We start from the raw sequence: 26604 nt of genomic DNA on the forward strand, positions 1-26604 counted from the left end.
ATCATCGGGCTATACTGGCATTACAAAAACATTTAATACATGTTTATACAGATATTAAAGTTTCTTTACATAAATACTGTGATCATCCTGTGGAGAGAAAGAAGGATAACCAAGTAAGAGACGACGTCACTTTGTGTATTGGTCTTCCGTTCGCATGTGAATTTTATAAAACAATCACTCATCACTATAGCGATCTTCAACATATCACAAGAAAACTGCCACACCCCAAGAACAAAGTGGGTGGCGTTTTATAACATTTTCATGTGAACAGGAGACCAATACTCAAAGTGACATCGCCTCTTACCAGAGATTCCTTCTCTCTCTCTCTCTCTCCTCAGGACGATCACTGCAGTCATGTAAAGAAACTTTAATACCTGTATAAACATGTACTAAATGATTTTACAGTGCCAGATAGCCTGACGATGAACTCAGGTCGAAACATGTCGCTAAATAGATAATTTAGCTGTCAACAAATTTTGTGACCGGTAGCGGTATTCGAAAACTTTTTCATATTTTTGAAACAGTTGTGGTAGATTAATAGTCAATCTGGCTTCAAATTATGTAATAAATAAAATTAATCCAATTAAATGCCAAAAGGAACTAACTGTATGCTCAATGAAAACTATATAACTAAAACTTAGTACCGAAGTATATTATGAACGTTGCGTGATATGGAAGTGCAATGTTTGACTTGGAATATCCACAAAAACAAATTGCTGCTCAACTTGTAAGAAAATAACTGTTTGAAATTACCAATACCGTTCACTGGAAATTAATGTACTACCTAGCGTAACAGCTGACAATCCTACCTAAAAACTGTTTGCTTAAGAATGCAAAGTGAAATTTGCCCTGAAGTAAAAGTGACTTACCTCTTGCTCACCATCCTATTTTGTGTTTGATATACTAACGATCTCGAAAGCAAATACAAGCCACCAGACGCAGCAGCTGAAGATTAACAATCTACTCTAAATTTGTTTGTCAGAAGCAATCTGTGCTTCAGTGTGGCGTAAGGTGCAATGCACACACGACAAAATCTTCACAGCTTACTACGACTCATGGAGGTGGATTTTACTCTAAAGAAAATCTTTCTTGAGAACCCGAACTCTGATTTTTGAGAAAAAGACAGCATAACATAAGAAGACTCCAACAATTACAAAATTCTCTCATTACAAAAATTACAAACATACCTTTAAAATTCTTCCAAAATCTTCTCCATCAGTATAGCATTTCACCTCCATAATAAAGTATTCCAGACAGTTTCTCCAGATTCACAAATAACAGACCTCTTTCTCTGAAAAACTCAACTGCTCGCTACTATGCCTCAAATAAGAACGCTCCAGCGTTGCACAGCAGACTGACCAGCAAAACAACCACAGATAAAACTAAACACAGAATCAAGACTCTTATTGCCTACTCATGCAGTACGCTCATTCCTCTTTGTCCCATTACAGTAAAGGTGGATTATTTGCAATAATTGCACTGGAATGCAGATTAAATAATAGTATCAGATTGATATGGTCACCAATGAAAGATCAGGTATCAGCAGAATATTATTCAGTATAAAAAGAGCAATATTACAAGAATAGCGATACATGCGGTATCTTAACATGAAATGTTTCGTCGATTCCCTCTCGTGTAGATCCATCTATATGAATAAATCATTCTCACTTACCTTGAAAGTGTCTTCCTAGGACTCGGTTGTTAGGCCTTCACTGGAACAGCCATCTCCCGGAATCTGCATAAAACAAAGTCTCATGTAATAACATTGTTTACCTTGTCATCATGTAGCAATTCTCGAAGTACTAGTGTCAGTACAGACTGCGTTATCAGCCTCCCATCAACATTGTACAACTTATTCATTAAAATTACCACCAACTGCAAACAAAACAGCCATAAGTAAAATTTTCAAGCCCTTAAACTAGGAAAAATGTAGGATTTCATATTAACGAATCCATTTTCTTTTCGCTGATTATATTACACCATTTGTTTCTAGAGCAAACAAACTGTAACAACTAACAACTTAGTAGATCAAGTTTGAAAATAAGCCTGAAAATCAATTACATCCCGACTTAAATAATGTATAGCCAACAAATCTAACAAGGACAGGTCCCCAGCGGTGCGATCGGCTTTTTGAAACTAGCTATACGGTGATGTAGGTTAAGATCCCAGGTACCATACACTGTAGCCATTCACCCTGGTGGGCCCTAGTTTACGAATAACTGACGAAAAAAATTCGGAATTTTGCGTGACACTAAATGGCGTTAAAAAACGAGTTTTTTATAGTCTGGTTGTGTGTTATAATGGATAAGGTAACAGCTTATAGTGCCGGAGCTTGTGGGTTCGAACTTCGTCAGGTGCAGTAAATTTTTTAAAATCTTTATCGAAATGCCTTTATCATCGTTTGGTTGCGTGGTATGATGGATAAGATAACAGATTCACGTGTAGGAGGTAGTTTTATTTTTAATTCTTTATCGAAATGACTTTGATCATCATTTTTATTCATTGATTGATTTAAATGCAATTTCTTAGTTCCGTTCCTTTGTCACATCATTTTAATCACCGTACGAACTTTTTCATTTCCAGCATTTTTTCTTTATATCATTCCTTTTCCAGTCGGAATTTTTGTGACTGTGAATTTGATTACATTTATCTATTGTAACATTCAATTATTTGAAAATTCCGATCTATCAGTTAAAAACAATAGAAGAAATAATCTATTTATATTTGTGCAATGGTGTGGAAAATGTATATTTGTTACCAGATGTGCATTTTTTTTTTTTTTTTTTTTGCTTGCTAATCGTCATACAAACATTTAAACCATACGCTGAATACCTTTTGCCCTATGGACAAAATAACGCAAATGAAAATTTAAATGATAGACGGGTTTATAAGTGAAACGAAATTCAAGCAAAACGAGAAACAGATATTGATCCGGCGTCACGGCAAGCGCCGGCACGACGATCAAGAACGGAATAGCAGAGGGGGCTGTGAGACGACGTCAGCCAACAGTACGCTGACGGACCCCTCTCTAGGATGACACCGAGATAGGAGCGGCCTCTACACGAAGAGAATACAGGCGCCTCGCCGCGGCCCGAGTTGAAGTCTAGCAGACCTACGAACTCTACAGCAGTAACTTAGAAACTGTATTGGTTCACTTGTATTACGAATTTTATATACTGAACAGCTTGCTTATGTTTGTCTGTCGCCCCTCACTTGCGACACGTCTCTATCTCACAAAGTTAAGTATCGTAATCATTTCCTTTTTTAATAAATTCCATTAATACAATTTGCTTGAATTGTTGTGTAGCGATCCGAGAAAGCAGGTTTCCTAGGCACCCTATATTAGACGAGTGGATAGAACTCAGCAGATACGTAAAATGAACCTAATAATGTGGACGAAAAAACAGGGAGATAAATTAAAACGTAAGATGAATTAAAAATACATGAACAAAGATTTCAGGTGGAGAAAAATGTTAAGAAGCTAATATTATGATTAAGCCTAAGTGACAAACGAATGGAATCTAAAAAAAATACATTTAAATCAATTAAGGAATACAAATGATGATCAGAGTTATTTCGATAAAGATTTAAAAATAAAACTACCTCCTACACGTGAAGCTGTTATCTTATCCATCATACCACGCACCCAAACTACCCATTTGAACTTTTCTAATACTACTGAGTGTCACACAAAATTCTGATTTTTTTTTGTCTCTTAGTTGCAATCGAGGGCCCACCAGGGTGAATGGTGTAGTGTGTGATACCTGGTACCTTAACCTACATCATCGTGTAGATAGTTTCAAAAAGCCAGTCCCATCTTTGGGAACCTCTCCTTGTAAGAGAAAGTAGTGTAAATTGACCATGAACTCCTAGAACAGTCGATGAGGTCTTCTTTTATTTGCGGCAGCTGATTGCAACGACTGGATGGACAGCAAGGGAAATAAATGGAAGAGTAAAACTGACCTACAGTGTTTTTGGTAAATTGAAAATCGTTTTTAAAACCGTGCACATCAGCCCTCGTTCTGTGCCTCCCTACTAAAGCTTGGAGAAATGCTGTCCTTGCATACACTATCTTATCAAAAGCATCCCCATATAATGCGGAATTGACCACTGCATGTCACGTGAAGCGGACCCGCCAGAGTTGATGCATGCAGCCGCTTTCTGGCCAGCTTTAAACTACTAACATAGCCGAACAGCAGTGGAAAAAGAATATGGTTCAAATGGCTCTGAGCACTATGGGACTTAACTTCTAAGGTCATCAGTCCCCTAGAACCTAGAACTACTTAAACCTAACTAACCTAAGGACATCACACACACCCATGCCCGAGGCAGGATTCGAACCTGCGACCGTAGCGGTCGCGCGGTTCCAGACTGAAGCGCCTAGAACCGCTCGGCCACTCCGGCGGGCGGAAAAAGAATAACCCTTGTGCCAACGTGTCAAGGATGTAGTGTGAGTACCACGTTCGGAAAACACCGAACCGTCGCCACAGTCGACTACAGTCGGAAACAGTGTGCTGTCTGTGGTCGTCGTCGACTAACGTCAATTTTTCCAACGAACTGATGCGCCACGCAGTACAGAAGGCCACTCGGCAATTTCCGTACTGGGCAAAGGGCTGCCGGCCCATAAGTCTCAACGCACGTCGCACACCACAGGGAACAGGAAGAGTGGAAAAACAACAGGCCGTCTGGTCTGATAAACCACAGAATCGCAGGACGCGTTGGCACGCGCTGTTAAAAGGGTACGAGCACACTGTTTGATCAAAAGCTTCCGGACACCCCTATGTAATGCAGAACTGACCAGTTGACGTCACAGAGGCCGACCCGCCCACATAAAACGAGACAGAGTGAACTGAATTGTCAATACACAATAGTGACAGCAGGATGGGTCGGTCAGGGGAACGTGGCCTATTCGTTGGACCCTCTGCGAAACTTAATTCATCAGGGACGTTTCAGTCTTTCAAAAGCTGCCCAAGTCGACAGCTGGTGATGTGATTATGAAGTGAAAAGTGGAAGGAACAACCACAGCTAAACAAAGACCAGGAAGACCGCATGTACAGTCTGACAGACACACTCGACCACTGCGGTGAGCGTTTGTAAAAAATCGCATTTAATCACCTTAAGCAGTCGCTCGTGAGTTGGAAAGTGCTACCATCAGTCTAAACAGCACAAAGAATCTGCGTAGGGAGTTATAAAGGATACAAAGGTAGAGCAGTTCCTCATAAGCCACGCGTTTCTGTAGTCAGTCCTAACCGACCCTTGAGCTGGTGGAAAGAGCGAAGCCGGTGGATGACTGGAAATGAGTGATGTACCACGTTACACCATGTGGCAATCCGTTGGAAGGGTTTAGGTTTGGTGAAGGCCTCGAGACAGTTACTTCACAACAGTGAAGCACGGCAAGGGTAGTGCTACGGTGTGGGAGTGTTTTCCGCGGTACCATTATTGCCTCAAGCCCGCCCGGTTAGCCGTGCGGTCTAACGCACGGCTTTCCGGATGCGGAAGTAGCACCTGGTCGCCGGCACGAATCCACCCGGCAGACTTGGGTCTACGTCTGGTGAGCTGGCCAGTCTGTGGATGTTTTTTTAAGCGGTTGTCCATCTGCCTAGGAGAATGCGGGCTGTTTCCCTTTATTCTGCCTCAGCTACACTATGTCGACAATTGCTGCGCAAACAAGTTCTCCACGTACGCGTACACCACCATAACTCTACCACGCAAACATAGGGGTTACACTCGTCTGGTGTGAAGGTTAGCTGAGCGCGCTAACGCGCTGCTTCCTGGAATCAGGTAGGCGCGCCGGCCCCGGATCGATTCCGCCCGGCGGATTAACGACGAAGGGCCGGTGTGCCGGCCAGCCTCGATGTGGTTTTTAGGCGGTTTTCCACATCCCCCTAGGTGAATACCAGGCTGGTACCCACATCCCGCCTCAGTTACACGTCTCGCATACATCTGAACACTTTCGCACTGCTCAATGAATTACACTAGTCGCAGACAGTTGGGGGTCCACTAATTCCTTCCTAGGGGGTACAGGGTGGCGGCAGGAAGGGCATCCGGTCACCTGTTCAACAGACATTGCCACATCCGATTAACCACGCCGACCCTGCATATCTGCGGGAAAAGTGGCACAAGCAAAAGAAAGAAAGAAAAGAAAGACATTCATCTGGTGTGATACGTTCCCTGGGGAGACCCACTGGGGGCCGAAAAAAAAAAGGTTCAAATGGCTCTGAGCGCTATGGAACTTAACTTCTGAGGTCATCAGTCCTCTAGAACTTAGAACTACTTACACATAACTAACCTAAGGACCTCACACACACCCATGTCCGAGGCAGGATTCGAAACTGCGACCGTAGCGGTCGCGCGGTTCCACACTGTAGCGCCTAGAACCGCTCGGCCAACCCGGCCGGCAGGGGGGTCGAACCGCGCACAATAATCCTGAAAGAGTGGTTTGGTGTGGGGCGGCGGAGAGGTGAAGTGGACTGTTGTAGTCGTCGTGGGGTTGTGGATCACTGCAGCTGCGGCGTGGATAGAGCCTCTCCGTCGTTTCTAGGACCCCGGTTAATACACATTACAATACTCTTATTGCGCTTAAGAAAATGCTAAATACTGGGGGATATGAACACATTTTACAGCAAAACATACTGCGTACAGTAGAGTTACAGTTCGGAGACGATGATCAGCATGACAATGCATCATGTCGAAAAGCAGTATCTTTGATGCAATGGTTTGTGGATAGTAACGTTTCTGAAATGGACTGGAGTGTCAAGAGCCCCGATCTGAATCCGAACTAAATATCTTTGATATGAGTTAGAACTTCGACTTCGTTCCAGTCCCCAGTGTCCAGCATCGCTTCGTTTTCCGGTTTCGGCTCTTGAGAAAGACTTTCAGACAGCAGTAGAGTTCAATCCGTCATAAAGGCGAAAGGTGGACGTACTCAACATTAGTGTCCACTAACAGGAAGGTTGGATGGTTGGTTTAATAGAGGGGGGCAGGGAACAAACTGCTAGGTCATCGGTCTCTCATTCCGATTAAAATAATTGCACAAAGGTGGGAGTAAAATAATCGAGACGCACAAAACATAGCTAGAAGGCAGGAGAAAACCACAAGAACGACAGAAGGGCAATAAACACTAAAGTGGACAAAATCGAACAAGAAAACCGCAGAGAGACGGAATAAAGAATGAGATCAAAACAAGAAAGCAGATTACCATGGATGGCTGATATGAGAGTAAAAAGGAGAAGCCAGCCACTCTGTAACAAATTTTAAAAAATAGTTCAAATGGCTCTAAGCACTATGGGACTTTACATCTGAGGTCATCACTCCCCTAAGACTTAGAACTACTTAAAGCTAACTAACCTAAGGACATCACACACATCCATGCCCGAGGCAGGATTCGAATCTCCGACTGTAGCAGCAGCGCGGTTCCGGACTGAAGCGCCTAGAACCGCTCGGCCACAGCGGCCGGCTAACACATTAAAGCCTCCACCCTAAAAGCACTAGGGTGGAGGACACAGAAGGACAAAGGACATGCACCAAAACTTAGATCAAATGATAAAACCCAACCTCACGAATAAAAAGTAAAACTAAAAGCTGCTGTTGAGGTATTGTCGCCCAACACCGAAGATAGGGTGCTGGGAAAGTTAGAAGTCCGCCGCAGAGCGGCCAAAAGTGGGCAGTCAAGCAAGAGGTGGACGACCGTCATTTGTGTCCACTAATAGGTGTCCGAATATTTTTGAGGCTCGGACATTCAAAGTCAACACAAAAGAAACTTGCCAAGTGCGAATAGAACACGCACTCTGAGGGTTACGTAAAAATCTAATTATGTATATAGACAGTTCAGCCAACACGGCAAGCGAGAATCTCGAGGATTTTTGCCTGATATCGATACTGGCAAGTTACAGACTTTCGACTGTATTTTAAGTGATGCTGTAATTCCTCTGGTTCCAGTGAGATCACCGAAGTTAAGCGCTGTTGGGCGTGGCCGGCATTTGGATGGGTGACCATCCAGTCGCCATGCTCTGTTGCCATTTTTCGGGGTGCTCTCAGTCTCGTGATGCCAATTGAGGAGCTACTCCACCGAATAGTAGCGGCTTCGGTCAAGAATACCATCATAACGACCGGGAGAGCGGTGTGCTGACCCCAAGCCCCTCCTATCCGCATCCTCTTTGAGTATGAGACGGCGGTCGGATGGTCCCGGTAGGCCACTCGTGTCCTGAAGACGGAGTGCTTTTTTTATAGTGTAATTCCTAAGAAAAAGAAGTCTTAAAAGACGGACAGCCAGCTAGTAGGATAACAAATGACAATTTTTTACGTAATATAATTACAAATAAATAATTTTCGGATTTTTTCGTTATTTTTATTATGAAAACTTGCTTCTTGCCAAATTTTATGATTGTAGGTCAGCTGAAAGTAGTCTATAGGTTTCGACGAATGAGTTTGTATCAAAATGCGTGACAAAAATAACCGTATCTTTTGACTGCATTGACTTAATCATTGTATGTTTTACACAGCCAAGGGACTGTAGACCTCAGTATGTGACATATATTTCAACTTGATACGTGCACCGTTCCTGAGAAAAAGGGCTCTTAACAGTCTGACAGTGAGAGAGACACATAGACAGACAGACATGTAGACAGACCGGCAATTAAGTGATCCTGTAAGGGATTGAGGTACAGAACCCTAAAAATAGGATACATTGGTTTCGGAGTGCCCCTCACATACTGAGCTCTGCTCGTATAAGACGCAGCAGTATGTTTATGGTTTTCTAAGTGTCTGTAAATCAGTTTATCTACTGTCATACAGTCACTAAGAACAATAACGTGTCTTAATAAAATTAAGGGGTGACGCTAACGTTAGACATTTTGGTAGATGTGGAAATGACGAAAATCAGTGTTTGTACGCGTCTGGAAAGTGCGATGAACGGAACGACCGATCGATTCCGTAGCTAATGGCTCGGCAGAAGCGGCAGTACGCAGCAGGGGAGCGTCGGGTCGAGCACCTGCTCCGGAAGCAGGCGCGACCTCATCACAGTTTTATTGGCTGCTCGCATGTGACGCGCTTTCACGGCTCCGCAGCCAGGACGGATATAGAAGTCGAGCCGGAGGGGGAGTTCAGAGCATTTCATCTACGGGTCTAACAGGCTCCAGAGGTGGAGGGAGAACTACATCTACAGCTTTTTAATTTCAATATGTCGCTGTCAAACATAAGACCGAACCCTTTCAGGCGTGTTACTTCGTAAGCTCCTGTCTGTATATGCCAGATACTCATCTCCACACTCGTACACGTACAACTATATTCTGCGAATCACACGAATTGTGTCACAGACAGTTTTTTTTATAGTACCATACACATGATTTCTCCCCGTTTCATTAACGAGCGTAGTGTTTCAGTTTTTCTTAATGTCTGCTGTCAGTCATATCTGATATTAGTCGCAGGTACTACGTGGCCAGAACATTTCTTTTTATGTCATGTTTTAGAACAGTTTCTTCCTCTCAGACGTGTCTGCGAGCACTTTATTTACAGAAGTGTATTAAGTTACGATCAAGAAACTACAAACTGAGCATCGCCTTCCCAGAAACACAACAGCAGAATTGAATGCAGGATACGTTGACACAGAATTAAATTACTTAAAATTTCTCCGTTTCCACACATCATTAGACAAGGAAATCTTCCCGTATATCCCTGTCTTTTCCAAGAGTACCTCCTCCTCTTGTGATTCTTGAACAGAGTATTCGCTAATCGTAGCTGAAGTTTATTGCGGAACTCAGTCTTTCTCCTGTCTCATTCCTAGTACCAAGGCCATATTCTCCCGTAACCCCTTCTTCCACTCCTTCCCCTGCAGCTGCCTTCCATTCTCCCATGACTACGAGATTTTTATCTCCATTTACGTTCTGAATTACTCATTCAATGTCCTCATACTTTCTCTATCTCTTCATCTTCCGTTTGCGACATCGGCATGTCTACCTGAACTATTGTTGTCAATGATAGTTTGCTGTTGATTCTGATGAGAACAACCCTATCACTGAAGTGTTCACAGCATTCACTCTCTACCCTACCTTCCTACTCCCGTTATACCATTTTCTGCTGCCGTTACTGTTACCCTATACTGGTATGACCTGAAACCCATGTCTTATTTACATTCTTTCACTTCACTGCCCCCCCCCCCCCCCCGCGCCATATCTAGATTCAGTTTTTGCATTTCCCTTTTCAGATTTTCTGGCTTCCCAACCATGTTCAAACTCCTGTCATTCCATGCCCCGACTCGTAGGATGTTATCTTTTCGTTTAAATCAATCGTTTTCTTGTAGTCACCTCCCCCTTGGTCGTCCCCACCCGGAGATACGATTGCGGGACTATTCCAAAATCTTTTACCATGCAGAGATCATCATGATACTTTTTCAATTGCAGGCCACATTTCCTGTCGATATATATTTTCTGTCTTTAATGGAGTGATTTTGGTTGCCTTCTGCACTACCATGCCACTGATCGTTGCTGACTCTTCCACGTTTAAGGGCAGTTTCCCGCCACAAGGGCAAGAGAGTGCCTTGAACCTCTGTCCACTCCTCCGTCCTCTTCGACAAGGTTAGCAGAATGAGGGTGACTTCTTATGTCAGAAGTCTTCAGCTGCCACTATGGACGATTTTTGTTCAAAATTTAAGCGGTGGCGGTTTCGAACCCGGGTCCGAGGACGTTCTGACGCTACCCCCAGACTAGAGGTACACACAGTGGACGCATTTGATAATGGAAATCTTCTCTTGCATTAAGTAAATAAAGAACAATGACGGCTGACAGCAGCAAATGTTATTTTGTAACGAACAAAACCGATGATAAAGCTAATGTAAATTTCAAGGCGCTGCTGCCGTTGTACAATTATTGGCCCATCGACCCGACTTTTGCCTCATCCTGCACCTCACACAGTTGTTTCCGATACCAATAAATGATATGGTGTATAGCGTCGAGACCAATGCGATGCTTTTGAATATAGGACTGTAGGAACTCCAGAAAGCAGTAGAAAAATGCATGAAAACCCGCAAGAGGGTCAACAATTGGTGCAAAAACTGCAAGTTGGACATCAACATAAATAAATGCCACATATTGTGCCTGAATAGGCTGCAATGCTAGTTATCATTCGATTACACTATTGGCGATCAAACTCTGTAAATTACCTCAAAATATCTGGGAGTAAGAGTCTGCAGCGATCTAAAGTGTAACGACCACATAAAAGTAGAAGACGCCACTCATATTTATTGAATGAATCCTATGCAAATGTACTGTGCCCATAAAATATGTGGCTCTCAAACCATCGTTCGTTCGGCTGTTTCTTGAGTACATCTTGTCAGTGAAGGCTCGTCAGCCAGCAGAATTAACAGGCTAAACAGCAAAGATAAGCAAATTCTCGTCAACCTATAGTAACAGACGATATAAGAGAGGCACTGTAATAACAAGAAGGTTTATTGTTAAAATTGCGTGAGTGTATATTCCAAGAGGAATCGAGCAAAATACATCATCCTTCGACAGACATCTCGCGAATTGGCCACGGTGGCAAAATCGGCGAAATTCGAGCACATACACATTCTTACCGACGAAGGTCACTCTTCTCGTACAACATTCGCAAATGGAAGATTAAACTGATGAAATGATAGTGTTACCCCAATTACAGTCCTCGAAACGCCTTAAGGTGACATATGAAGTGTAGATGTACATCTAAGGCATTGTTAGACGATGTGTGGAGAAGGGTGTGGTCTACACATAGCTACCATTGATGTAGGCTTTCGAAACCAGAACATCAATTTTTCTAAGTGTCTCCTCAGTGGTATTTACGAAGCTGAGTGAAGAAAATACACTCCCTGACCAGAAGCGAAGAGGAAATGAAACGAAACATCATGGATTGCAAGGGTATGTAATGTTATTTCAGCGATTCTAATACCAGTCAAATTTACGAAGAACTTGGCAGCATGACACCACTTTCACTATGACATTGCACCGATTTCATTGGGAAGGCTGTTGTATCATCTCCTGAGGCAAACTGTTGTAAGTGGTTCTTTATACCTTGGATACCGGCACTGGGATGGAGTTGTTTGAGCTGATCTCACACATGTTCTATAGCAGACAGGTCAGAGAAGCTTTCTGGTCACGGCCATGCTTCACCATTACGCAAGTAGTCCATACAGACGTTAGTGGACGAGTACTGTCCTGTCCAAAAAATGGCACCACGATACTTTCGCATGAGCGGTAACGTATTAGGCCGTAGGATATCTGCAACGTATGGCTCTGCCATGAGAGAACAGTCAGTCACTAGCAGCCATGACCTGAAGTCAAACTCCCACACCATAAAGAGCACTGTGCATCTATAAAGCATTGGAAGAATGGGACCTCTCCCCCCAACTCGCCGCCATACTCGCCGACGATGATCATCCGAAGTATTACAGAACCACGATCCATCATGCAGCACAATGCGATGCCATCCATCAACAGTCCATGCTACTCGTTCGCGACACCACTCCACACACAGCCATTTGTGCTGCCGTGTTAACGACAACCTAGCATGGGACGGTAATTCCCAAGGCAGGCTGCTGCTAGTCTCTGGCCGCTGATTTTGTGGATATTTGGTAGAACAAAGTTTATTTAACAAGAAAGAATACGTCTTCTCCGATGTTTTAGGACAACATGAGAATTAATTATTTGACAAATACAATTACCTCTTCAACAAGGAATACACAGTATTGAAAATAAAGTCTCCTCTCAGTAGTGAAATAACGGTAATACTAGGAGGGAGGCCAAAGGCTTGAACGAAAAATAGTCCTTGAAAGAACGAATAAACATCGATATCACCTGAAGGCTGAATGGCATTGGGAAGTAAAAAAACACTGCAAGAAAACGTCACTAACTAGTAAATACACAATGCACTACGTTATCCAAAGTCATGACGGCAGTCCAGTTTTTTTACGCTTACACATGCGAGCTAACATCCCAGAGATGTTCGGGCTCACATGCGGTTCCTCTTCGTCTTGGCTCAAACTCGTCTAGGGGTTGAACCGCACATGTCGTATTACACGCCCTAAATTGGACACTTGTGACCCTTTGGTTAAATTGTCTGGCTAATGGCAAGTTTGCGAAATTGTATGAAGTTAAAATGACATATAACAACAGTAATGGTAATATCGGGAAGTAAATTAACGACCCATAAATGATGTAGGCCACACGGATGCAATTCGGGTAGAATAATGTTTTTCAGAGAGCAAACAAGAATTACTATTACACTCGAGCGCATGTTCATTCGACACTGTTCGATCATTCACAATCTCATCGCGAATTACAAGTCCAATATTGCACCTCGTTAAGTTAGAGTTCACACCAGGCGCGAGGCTGCTCACCGCTCAGAGACTAAGTCCCGCGATACCACACAACGCGAAATCTTCCTAGCTACCAAAAGACCGACCGTCACCAGAGACCCTTTGGTGTCTAGATCAGACCTGCCCTCTGCCTGTCCCCGGTCGCGTTTCCCGCCCGCTGAATATCTTCGCTCAACTGACTAGGGCATTTCCCTTTCTTGAAGCCGTACATCTGATTGGCTACAGCTTATTCTACATTATTTTACATTTTAACATATTTAAATACTCAAAGCTTGAACATTTTCACGTTCTAAATAAAGTAATAATATTAATAATAGTAATAATATAAATTACATAATAAACGTTAAACCAATACAATATCCTTCTTAACTTTGAATATCACGGACAGTGCTTTCTGATAAATAAATAAAGAACAAATGTAACTATTATGCACTAAACCTTACAACAAATATTCTATTACCTAATGATTCAACAAGGTATCACGCTCTCATCGTTCTGCGTGTTTTGTGTGGAGGAAATGATGATCTGACGCCTAACTGAAAATACTGATAATTTAAATTCACTATATCTTTTAAACAAATAAAGTTAGAGAATTGATATTTACAGCATTTGTCATTTTAATGATGGGCTTCTATATGAAATGTCGATCGTTAAGATCGACCAAAGCGTTCAGATTTTAGCATTCAGGTTTTGTTACAAAACTTGTTAATCTCACTTTAACAGTAAATTCTAGACTATTCTAGATATGATCAATACTCAAATTTTATTGGGATCACCATGAAAATGTATGAAGGATGGTTGATTAAAATTATTGTGTCTTCATTCCCTGAATTACTACAGAATTAAATAGTTTTCATAAGTGTTTCCCTCTATGGCCGATCTTAGGTCCGCCGTATTTAACACTGCTACGCATCCTCGGTCACAAACAGCTTCTACGGGGTTTTCCTATGACGTAGATTTTCGTCTGTGTCACTCGCACACTACAGCGCTTAGGCCTCATTCATCAGAACAGACGTCTGTGAGTTTCCCCATCTCGTGGCGAATCTGCGCTCTTTGTGGCACATGGTCCTGGACGACAGGGTTCGTTCCACAATTCCTGAAGGCTGACTCTTTCGGCCATATATTTAAATGAGAGCGAAATGGTCGTTAACTCACACACATAGTAAGAGTTGAAGATTCCAGAAGTTGAGCACAGTTTTCAAAGTTTCAGTATGATGAAACACGGTCCAGGCCGGGGTAGAAAGAAAGACAAGAAGCCTTACAAGTCCACTAACTGATCACTGACGTGAAACACGGCGTAGTCGTTGCGGCGGCTCCAAGTGGACTCCTGATTGGTGGAATGCGACTGCCTGGCGCAGGAAGCTCACTCGAAGTCTACTCTCTCGTCGTGGCTCGCGCGCCGGCCTAAATATAACACAGCCGCCAGGACAGTGTAAGCACCATTTTCAGTTATGTTGCACCCGGAGGCGAATAGGTTCGTGGTGGCAGCGATCTCTGACGGGGCCTGGGATGCCGTCTGGTGGACGGGCAGCTCGTGGTCGAGTTGCGTCTGTCTGCAGGAAGTTGTGTGACCGACATAGATATTTTATGCGATGTGCAGGGTTATACACAACACATGAGTCTGGTGACATATAAAATCTACCGAGAGTATATACACTACTGGCCATTAAAATTGCTACACCAAGAAGGAATGCAGATGATTAACGGGTATTCATTGGACAAATATATTATACTAGAACTGACATGTGATTACATTTTCACACAATTTGGGAGCATAGATTCTGAGAAATCGGTACCGGCCGTAATAACGGATGTAACGTTGGTTGCCGGCTGCTTAGGCGCAATGCCATATACGACGTGTCGAAAAGCAAATGCAAATTTCATGATAAGTGCGGAATTACAAAAATGTTCATCTGTCTGGTCCTAAACGTAATAAAATACGAACATACACAGATATGTTATGGGATGTGCAGGGTTATACACAACACATGAGTCTGGTGATATATAAAATCTACCGAGAGTATATACACTACTGGCCATTAAAATTGCTACACCAAGAAAGAATGCAGATGATAAACGGGTATTCATTGGAGAAATATATTATACTAGAACTGACATGTGATTACATTTTCACGCAATTTGGGTGCATAGATCCTGAGAAATCGGTACCCAGAACAACCACCTCTGGCCGTAATAACGGCCTTGATACGCCTGGGCATTGAGTCAAACAGAGCTAGTATGGCGTGTACAGGCACAGCTGCCCATGCAGCTTCAACACAAAATCACAGTTTATCAAGAGTAGTGACTGGCGTGTTGTGACGAGCCTGTTGCTCGGCCACCATTGACCAGCCGTTCTCAGTTGGTGAGAGATCTGTAGAATCTGCTGGCCAGGGCAGCAGTCGAACATTTTCTGTATCCAGAAAGGCCCGTACAGGACATGCAACAAGCGATCGTGCATTATCCTGCTGAATTGTAGGGTTTCGCAGGGATCGAATGAAGGGTATAGTCACGGGTCGTAACACATCTTAAATGTAACGTCCACTGTACAAAGTGCTGTCAATGCGAACAAGAGGTGACCGAGACGTGTAACCAATGGCACCCCATACCATCACGCCGGGTGCTACGCCAGTATGGCGATGACGAATACACGTTTCCTATGTGCGTCCACCGCGATGTCGCCAAACACGGATGCGACCATCATGATGTTGTAAACAGAACCTGAATTCATCCGAAAAAATGACGTTTTGCCATTCGTGCACCCAGGTTCATCGTTGAGTACATCATCGCAAGCACTCCTGTCTGTGATGCAGTGTCAATGGTAACCGCAGCCATGGTCTCCGAGCTGATAGTCCATGCTGCTGCAAACGTTGTTGAACTGTTCGTGCAAAAGGTTGTTGTATTGCAAACTTCCCCTTCTGTTGACTCGGGATCGAGACGTGGCTGCACGATTCGTTACACCTATGCCGATAAGATGTCTGTCGTCTCGACTGCTAGTGATACGAGGTCGTTGGCATCCAGCACGGCGTTCCGTATTACCCCCCTGAACCCACCGATTCCATATTCTGCTAACAGTCATTGAATCTCGACCAACGCGAGCAGTAATGTCGCGATACGATAAACCGCAATCGCGATAGGCTACAATCCGACCTTTATCAAAGTCTGAAACGTGATGGTTCGCATTTCTCCTCCTTACACGAGGCATTCACAACAACGTTTCACCAGGCAACGCCGGTCAACAGCTGTTTGTGTATGAAAAATCGGTTGGAAACTTTCCTCATGCCAGCACGTTGCCACCGGCGCCAACCGTGTGTGAATGCTCTGAAAAGCTCATCATTTGCATATCACAGCATCTTCTTCCTTTCGGTTAAATTTCGCGTATGTAGCACGTCATCATCGTGGTGTAGTAATTTTAATGGCCAGTAGTGTACAAATTTTAAGAATATTACAGGGTTACACAGTGCATAGCCGTCTGGTCATATTGCTTTTCGATATGTCGTATGTGTGACCAGGTAGACGTGCAATTGTGTAGGTTTGCAGCTTTCAGAAGTTTTGAGTATGTTTACGTGATACAGTAATCTCTAGAATTATGTACAAGCCCTAATGACGTAGTGTTACCAAACAGGCACAGCCTGTTATGACGCAATCTGTGACATTCATTGGCGACTCTTCTGCTAGCGCCACCTCGCGACGCGGCCTGTAGTGTAAGAACAGAGCCGGAGTTGCGGTAGTACCTAGCTTGCGCTTGTATGTGATGGAGACACTTAACATTTATAATGTCATCTGTCTTGGACGCCTATGTGCTACTTGCGACAATTTTGTAAGGCCTGCGTGCTATAGGCAACTATTAATATCACGTGATTCTTGAGTTTCTCCCGGCGTATTTGATAATCAAAATATCCCCCTGAGCAGCCATAGCGTACGGATCTCCGTGCCGGCTCGTTCACAGGAGCTCAGTCCGTCAGTTCACCTGATGATGGCGACATGTTTGATCGCCGAATTATTGTGCCCGTTGAACAATATAGACCGACAGTACACCCGTGGATATTTTGATTATTAATATCACCACTGTTTTGTCTTGATGTTGTAACCTGTATGTGTCCTACGGTATGTAACTAAATTTATATGTATACATGTTGTATAAGTGGAATACAAGCCCACTTTTATAGTGTTTCTGTCTTCCCTTGATCCGATGATGGCGGCATTAGTTTCGCCGAAACCGGTAATCACGGAATAAAAAGAATTCGTGTGAGCTTGCTACCAGTTTATTGTTTTATTTAATTAATAGCTTTCATTCATTGTGCTAATACTCGAGGGATTGTTTGAGATCTGCATCATTATAGAGGTCGGCACTATTCAGCAAATTCCCAGCGAGCTGGAAGTGGGGAAGGAGGTATCCAAGTTGGAAATATTTAGGAGAGGAGTGCCAGTTTCGACATTTGTCTTACAACCAATGGAAACTTACAGAATTTTTGCCAGGACCAGGGGATTGGATCAGCTTTTAATTTGTTTCTGTGACAAGCCACCCTGACAAAAATATTCAGAAATAGTATGTGTTAGCGTGTGTAACAAAATGAAGTCGATGACTTGCTAGACATGTATAGCTTGTATCTTGGCAAAACTATTTTTTAGTAATGTTTGAGGCCAATCACACAATATACGCTGAGGAGACAAAAGTCGTGAGATAGCGATATGCACATATATACATGACGATAGTATCGGATACGCCGGCCGCGGTGGTCTCGCGGTTCTAGGCGCGCAGTCCGGAACCGTGCGACTGCTACAGTCACAGGTTCGAATCCTGCCTCGGGCATGGATGTGTGTGATGTCCTTAGGTTAGTTAGGTTTAAGTAGTTCTAAGTTCTAGGGGACTAATGACCACAACAGTTGAGTCCCATAGTACTCAGAGCCATTTGAACCATTTTTGAAGCAGTATCGGATACACAAGGTATAAATTGGCGGTGCATTGGCGGGGCTGTCATTTGTACTCACATGACTCAAGTAAAAATGTTTCCGACGTGATTATGGCTGCACGACGAGAATTAACAGGCTTTGAACGCGGAGTGGTAGTTGGAGCTAGACGCATGGGACATTCTCTTTCGGAAATCTTTAGGGAATTCAATACTCGGAAACCCACAGTGTCGAGAGTGTGCCGAGAATACAAAATTTCAGAGCAGCGGCATTAGTGTGGAGTTGTCAGTGCTAACAGACAAGGAACACTGCGTGAAGTAACCGCAAAAATAATTGGGGGACTTACGACGAGAGTATCCGTTAGGTCTGTGTGGCAAAATTTGGCGTTACTGGGCTGTGGTTGCAGACGACCGACGCGAGTGCCTTCGCTAACAGCACGGCATCGCCTGCAGCGCCTCTCCTGAGCTCGTGGCCATATCGGTCGGACCCTACGCGACTGGAAAACAGTGGCCTGGTCGGGTGATCCCCGATTTCAGTTGGTAAGAGCTGATTGTAGGGTTCGAGTGTGGCGCAGACACCACGAAGCCATGGACCCAGTTTATCAACAACACTCTGTGCAAGCTGGTGGTATCTGCATAATGGCGTTGGCTGTTATTACATGGACTGGACTCGATCTCCTGGTCCAACTGAAGCGATCGTTGACTGGAAATGGTTCGTTCAGCTGCTTGGAGACCATTTGCACCCATTCATGGATTTCATGTTCTAAAACAATGACGGAATTTTTTATGGATGACTGCGCCATTTCACCGGAGTTGCTTCGAAGGAAGAGGTGCACGCCTGTGTTTAATCATCGTTCCGTACGCAGCCTCAAACATTTTTCCATGAAGGCACAGGCCGACTTGTCTCACAGCCGAATAAATGTGCTAGCAGTCATGACGATTATTTTTGAAACAATATTCAGTTTACTTACTTTTTTCCCATCTATATCGTTTTCACTTGACTACCCTTATAAAATATGTGGGTTTCTGCTTAAGAAGATTACAAGAATATCTTACATAATGGTTTTTTTTTAAATTCTCCCTTAACTGTTTAGAAAGGTCCATCATTAACTACGAAGTTGCAGGTATTTTTTATATTACAGTGAAGGCAACACTATAATGCAGCAGCTGACACATCGCGAACATGATACCCAAATTCCATAACGCACAAAAAACGCATTTGATAATGGAAATCACTTCCCGAAACACCTCACGCAAAAAATAATTAAAACAACAACGTGACTGGCAGCAGCAAAAGTTCATTTCATAACATACAAAACAATTCTAAAAAACTATTTCGTGTTCTCGTACTATGGTATCTACACATAATGTTTGTGACACGTGAGCTGCTGGTGTCTTTATAGAAATATATAAACATGTACGATTTTTTAATTAATGGAGCATCTATGTATACGGTATAGTTGATGTCGAAATCAGAAAAAAACTTCTACTTACAGTTTTACTGTAGTCCTCTCACACATATTCAAACCTCAAGCTTTCGTCAACTATTTCTAATGGATAAAAACAAATTTCTAGCTGTTTATAATTTCAGGATCAATGGACAATGATTGCACCAACCACTGATTAGCAGACATACCTGATAGTAAACGAACCAACAGCAGAAAGTTGCGCTAGGAGATAAGAGCCTGCAAGCGGTCATTAACTGAAGGAATTACCGCAAGAGAGTAGAATAATTTGTTGCGATAAGGAAACTAGTGTAATTTCCCCTGCCCGCATCTGCAAGAGCCGGTGTTAACGATCACAAAATGAGAACGTACCTGAGTTAACTGCTGTAGCTGACACACAGCTGTGCAGGCGGCGGAAATACAGATATAGGAAATGCCGCAGAAATTACGAGGCGAGTTAATATATCAAAGTCAACATCTTGCCGGTACTTTGAAACAGAGCTACAAACATGACACAGGAGCTTGAGACTCTGTGATTTGTAACAGATTCTAGAAAGGAACCTCGTATTTCGAACCAATGTCTTTAGATGACACAATTGTGTGGTGATCGTACGATACTACACTGAAGAACCAAAGTAACTGGTACACCTGCCTAATATCATGTAGGGCCCTCTCGAGCACGCATAAGTGCCTCACTAAGACGCCGCATGCACTCAAATAATGTCTGAAGTGTGCTGGAGGGAACTGACACCATGAATCCTGTAGCGCTGTCCATAGATCGGTAGTAGTAGGAAGGGGTGGAGATGTCTTCTGAACAGCACGTTGCAAGACATCCCAGATGTGCTCAGTAATGTTCATGTTTGGGAAGTCTGGTGGCCAGTGGAAGTGTTTCAACTCAGAATAATATTCCCAAAGCCACTCTGTAGCAATTCTGCACGTGTGGGGTGTGGCATTGTCCTGGTGGAATCGCCTAAGTCCGTCGGAATGCGCAGTGGACATGAATGAATGCAGGCGATTAGACAGGATGCTTACGAACGTGTCACCTGTCAGACTCGTATCTAGACGTTTCACCACAACTGCACACGCCCCACGCCATTACAGAACCTTACCAGCTTGAACAGTCCCCTGCTGACACGCAGGGTCGATGGATACATGAGGTTATCTCCATACCTCTATACGTTCATCCGCTCGATACAATTTGAAACGAAACTCGTCCGATCAGGCAACATGTTTCCAGTCATCAACCGTCCAATGTCGGTGCTGACGGGCCCAGGCGAGGCGTAAAGCTTTGTGTCGTGCAGCCTTCGGCTCCGAAAGCCCATATCGATGATGTTTTGTTGAATGGATCGCGCTAACACTTGCTGATGGTCCAGCATTGAAATATGCAACTATTTGCGGTAGAGTTGCACTTTTGTCACGTTGAACGATTCTCTTCAGTCGTTTATGGTTCTATCCTCGAAGATTATTTTTCCGGGCGCAGCTATGTCGGAGATTTGATGTTTTACCGGGTTTCTGATATTCACGGTACACTCGTGATATGGTCGTGCAGGAAATTCTCCAATTCATCGTTACCTCGGTGATGCTGTGTCCCATCGCTCGTGCGCCGTCTGTAACACCACGTTCAGACTCACTTAAATCTTGATAACCTGCCATTGTAGCAACAGCAGCCGATCTAACAATTGCGCCAGACACTTGTTGTCTTATATAGGCGTGGCCGACAGCAGCGCCATATTCTGCCTGTTAACATATCTCTTTATTTGAATACGGATGCCTATGCCAGTTTTCTTTGGCGCTTCAGTGTATATTGTTCCAAAGTTCGGAATGTTTTCATCTGTTACCTCAAAACAAAGATCCATGGGCAATTTTAGTCTATGTCAGTGAGACTGTAAATATTTTTAAATTATGCAGTTTTGCAAAATATCAATACTCCTCCCCCCCCCCCCCCCCCCACCCTGGCCCCCACCTATCAAAATCAGTATTCGCCATGAAGAAACGGTTGCACCACGACCGAAACATTTGTCGTTTTATTAGCCTAGAATTTTACGTATTTAATAAAATGAAACGAAAGCACACATAAAATTATTTTAGTGGGATTAGTGCATATATGGTTCATGTATGATCTGAGACCCGTAAAAAAACAGGACAATATACGTTCGGGTGTAGCATTCCCAGGAGATATTTGGAGTCATCTTAATAAAACTAATTTGCTTCTTAGAGCTATGTACGGGACCCCTCAAAAATATTCCATCTTTCAGACGCAAATTTACAGAAAATTGGTTTTAGTATACCAATGACATAAGGAAATTGTCAAAGCGTCTCTGGCAGAGAAAGTGTGTATTTTTAAGGCAACCGACTGAAGACGCAACTCTACAGCAACAAATGTTACACAATGTAGCTCGCCATCAGCTATATTCAAAGTTCAATCTTTCATTTATGAAGCGGCGGTAATTTTCAATATTAATAGAAGATTCGGTGCTGATGGCAGCTATTTGTAGCGTTAATGTAAACAATGTGTCACTGTGTTTATTTTGGAAATTTAACGTATTACTCTGATTCAAACGAGCAGCAATGATACTAGTAACTCACGAAGCAAACGCGTCCGCGCATTTACAGTGCTTTATGATTAGTTCCACCATTTGTAATATCTGGCAGCCTCTGCCGTTGTCAAATTTAGTTCGATAACGGGCATAACATAAAAATGTTCATTGCACAAAAGAAAGTAATTAGAATTATATGTGAAATTCACACACATCTTGCAATATCTCTAAGCAGCTCGGACTGTTAACCACAGCCTCATAGTACATTTATTCACTCACGAAATTCGTTATCAAATAGTTATTTAAGTTTGATAGTAACGGGGATATTCACACTCATAACATTAGAACGAAAAAGCGTCTGCATTATTATTTACTGAATTTAACTTTGGCACAGAAAAAGAGGAATTATGCAGCTATAAAATTCTTTGGCAATCTACCCATGGAAACAAAATGTCTGATAGACAGCAGAAGTGTTCTCAAATGTAGATTAAAGATAGTTCTCCTTAACAACTCCTCCTGTACTTTAGAGGAATTCTTGAATAGTCATTTTAAAAAATACTGTGAATGGCCAGCCTGTGCCCATATAATATTATGACTATATATAAGTGTTCTATGTCTGTTCTGTTGACAAATTCCACTTCACAACGTTTATTTCAGCTACGAAACAAGAACTAACTAGCTTTCATCCTAAACTAACCATAAGATAAAATGAAAATCGCGTTGATAGGTAGTAAAAATATCTGTAATACGAATAATCAAGAATTTTATGTTGATACAGTGGGAAATGTATAATAACTTTTAATTTAAAGCAACACCCTTCCACAAATTCTTTATTTAAATAAACATCATTCTCAATGTGCAACTTAAAAATGATTCTTCAGATAGCTGTTACAGGTTTTTGTGACGGCATCTATTATTGTAACGTAATGCCCGAAATGTTCAGGAAAAATTGTTATAAAAATGAAAAACAGGTTACAGTGAACATGCGACAGACGAAGCAAACAACATGGAGACTACAGCGTCATTGACCATAGTTTGAAACGTAAATAACACTGACAGTTTTGGTTAAGAGAATTTACTACATCGGGAAAAACAGTTCAAATCACAGTTATACTGACCAATCACGTATAAAAGAGACAAACATTTCGTGGAAAAAAAAAACGAATCGAGTGTCGTACTAACGGTTCTACCACTACAATGGACACTACGACACACAGTACGAACTAAAAAATTATTCATCGTAATTAAATTGTAGCTAGTACGGAAACATACACCACCTTAACTATTTATCTCAATCGGGGACTGCGATACAAAACTACGAATGTACAATGAAGGAACTAAATCGCAAGACCAAAATGGAGTTGTGCGACGTAAACCAAAGTTGGCAGGCGTGTTTCTACATCTGAAAGATGCTGGATATTCAAATGGTGCACACACGGGACATCATCGGACAACAACTTGTCATCCACACACAGTATTAACTGTCCCTGTATTTACAGAGAAAGTGCAACACGCATGGAACTCCAGCCCATAAACTGACATCCGGCACCTGTACAACACAGTTAACGCCCGTTTGCATGCTTGCATTCAGCATTCTGGAGGCTGCAAAGGTTGTTAATGTATCAGCACTTCACATTCTCAATGACTTATCTCGCACTTACATTAATTTTGCAAAATTAATCACTTAAATATGTTCAAAAATGGTTAAAATGGCCCTGAGCACTATGCGACTTAACTTATGAGGTCATCAGTCGCCTAAACCTTAGAACTAATTAAACCTAACTAATCTAAGGACATCACACACAGCCATGCCGAGGCAGGATTCGAACCTGCGACCGTAGCGGTCGCTCGGCTCCAGACTGTAGCGCCTAGAACCGCGCGGCCACCATGACCGGCAATACAAGAATTTCAAAGATACTAATGCATGAGAGGCAGGATAATGCAAATACTGCGCGGAGAACAGAAGCACAATAGAGACGGTAAATCGTTACATAGAAGACATACAGAAGCTCACATGTCGCTTAGCACAAAGAGGAAGCATTCACGTCTGCACCTTAATTTTGTAGAATGAAATGGGTTATCGCATGCCAGAGTGTATATGTGCAGACAGAATTCACAGCATGTAACTCCAAGTCAGTCGTAACTTTTGACACAATTAGAGAATGAATTCGCTAAAAATTCACTTAAACGAATTATCATGTCCTGGAAGTTGAACTACCACAGCGTTATCGGTATTTAAGTGGACACAACTCGAAATTTACCTTTTTTCATTTATTTTGTTCAGAGCTGTGGTGTTGTCGTTTGTTGAAATAAATTTCATCAGTCCGGTAAAAACCACAGTACGAATCATCAACAGAATAGTCTGTGAGAGCAGTCTGAAAATCGATCATTCAGTCAGAAACCGGTCTTGCTGTTTCTTTACCTGTTGGCTAGTAGCTGCTTTTAAATAAAAAATTTACATAGCGTACTGCGACCATTATTTGTCCAATTATTCTTTTGAGAAAGTAACACCCTAAGACAATTTTGATCATATGTTCTCATGACCGGGGAAGCTATTTTACTTTCCGCATGTAATATGTGGGAAATTATTACGAAATCGGTTTCAACTTATCTGACGAGAAAAATTTTCATTCATACTATACAGCTACTTTTATTAATGATAGTAACTGTAACACTATAAAAGCTACAACAATGACATGCACAGCGCATATTCCTGTCAAACCATCTCCTGTTTTGTACAAGGAAAATTATATCTGGTGGGTAAAAAATTGTATATTGGTGAGGATGAGCCACAAGCGGACGAGAACCCTGACCCTCTCGTACGTCAATGGCAGCCGATCGAGTTTCTGTTAAAACCCGAGAATAACTCACCCATATTGATTATCAGCTGACACCTTCAGAGGTTTCGGAGTGGCGATTTTAGCACCGAGGATCAACCACGTTCTGATAGGTTTCCAAAAGTTACAGCCAATGAAGACGAAAGAATCACTGAGAATAAAACAAAAACCAATAGATGTGTTAGTACACATCATCTCGTAGAACATATACGGTTGTCAAGCGGTCGACACATTAAGAGTAGCGGGAAAACTAGTTTTTACGACTCTTGGTAAGTGTGTGAAATTGTGGAAGTTGTAATTAAGTATCTACACAGGGACTTGAGAAAGGAAGTTACACTTGTCGTCCCACGCTAAGACGATTGCGCAACTTGAGTGGCGCATTGACAGAAAAGAATGCATGTCCCAGCTTTGCTGTAGACGCAGTTCAGCTGCAGAGTGGGTGACAAGTGAAATCTCATGGCAACTGGAAGCATATTCCAATACTGAAGTACGCCGGACAGTACAACACTTGAGGACAAAACGTTTGAACTGCACACAGATCCACCGTGAAATACTGTCGATATATAGGGTGTTCTATAATTCCATTACACACTTCTAGGACAGGTAGAGCGCACTGAGTAGACAATATTTTGAATTGGAATGTACTGTCTCCGTGCTACAGTTTGCTAGGTAGGTTTGCAATAGGATAGACAGGTGGCTGGTGCTTACGTCAGATCGTCTGATGTCATTTGGCGTCTATCCTACCACTTTGCCCTGGTTCCAGCCTCATTCACGCGTCTGCCAGTGTTAGAGCAGCATGATACGTACACGTTTGCGTAATACACCGGCTTGATCCTTCTGTATGGCGAAGGCCACGGTAAAGAAAAAGCTACTCTTCGCCGTTATCCACAATGTCCAACTGCATCGCATACCCTTTTCACCACAATTGCGCAACGCCTTCGACGAAAGGTACCTTCACCGTCAGTAGCAGGCGTGACTGTGGTTCTCCATGGAAAAGCCGCACACCCGAATTGGAAGAGATCTTACTGCATCACGCTGAAGAGAACCCGTCAACGAGTACACGGGCAATTGCGCGTGCTATGCTTATTGCTCCCAGCAACGTCTGGTACGTTCTGCATGGCCAACAAATACATCCACACCACCTCCAAAGCATACAGTCGTTAATGCCAGCCGATTTTGCACCATGCGTTGAGTTCCGTACGCAGTTTCTGCGCCGTTGCATCAACGAGCCTCTAATATTTCCACGTCGCTATCTTTTCAGAGATGAATGAATTTATTAGGGATTGTGTACTCAAATCTCGAAACAGTCATGTCTTGTCAGACGAAAACCCACATGCCACGCTTGTCCCTACATATTTGGTATCCATGTGTGGCAGGTATTCTGGATGGTCATGTCGTTGGACCGTACACACTTCCACCAAGCTCACGGGTCTCGTCTACTTGAGCTTCCTACATTGGGCGTGTTGTTGGATACTGTGCCATTGAACATCGGTCAAGACGTGTGATTTCAACATGACAGCGCATCCGCTCACTTTC

At 42.9% G+C, this 26604-nt stretch overlaps 1 protein-coding gene across 1 annotated transcript in view; it reads right to left on the bottom strand.

The window, feature by feature from the left end:
• The window catches only part of LOC126335962 (plectin), a 532862-nt gene that overhangs the window by 373830 nt on the left and 132428 nt on the right, over nucleotides 1-26604 (bottom strand). The window contains exon 2 of the mRNA XM_049999438.1: nucleotides 1673-1735. The gene's annotated coding sequence lies outside the window, so the exon portion shown is untranslated. The remainder of the gene's footprint in view (nucleotides 1-1672; nucleotides 1736-26604) is intronic.

This window comes from Schistocerca gregaria, chromosome 2, assembly GCF_023897955.1.
Source record: "Schistocerca gregaria isolate iqSchGreg1 chromosome 2, iqSchGreg1.2, whole genome shotgun sequence".
Classification (NCBI taxonomy): domain Eukaryota; kingdom Metazoa; phylum Arthropoda; class Insecta; order Orthoptera; family Acrididae; genus Schistocerca; species Schistocerca gregaria.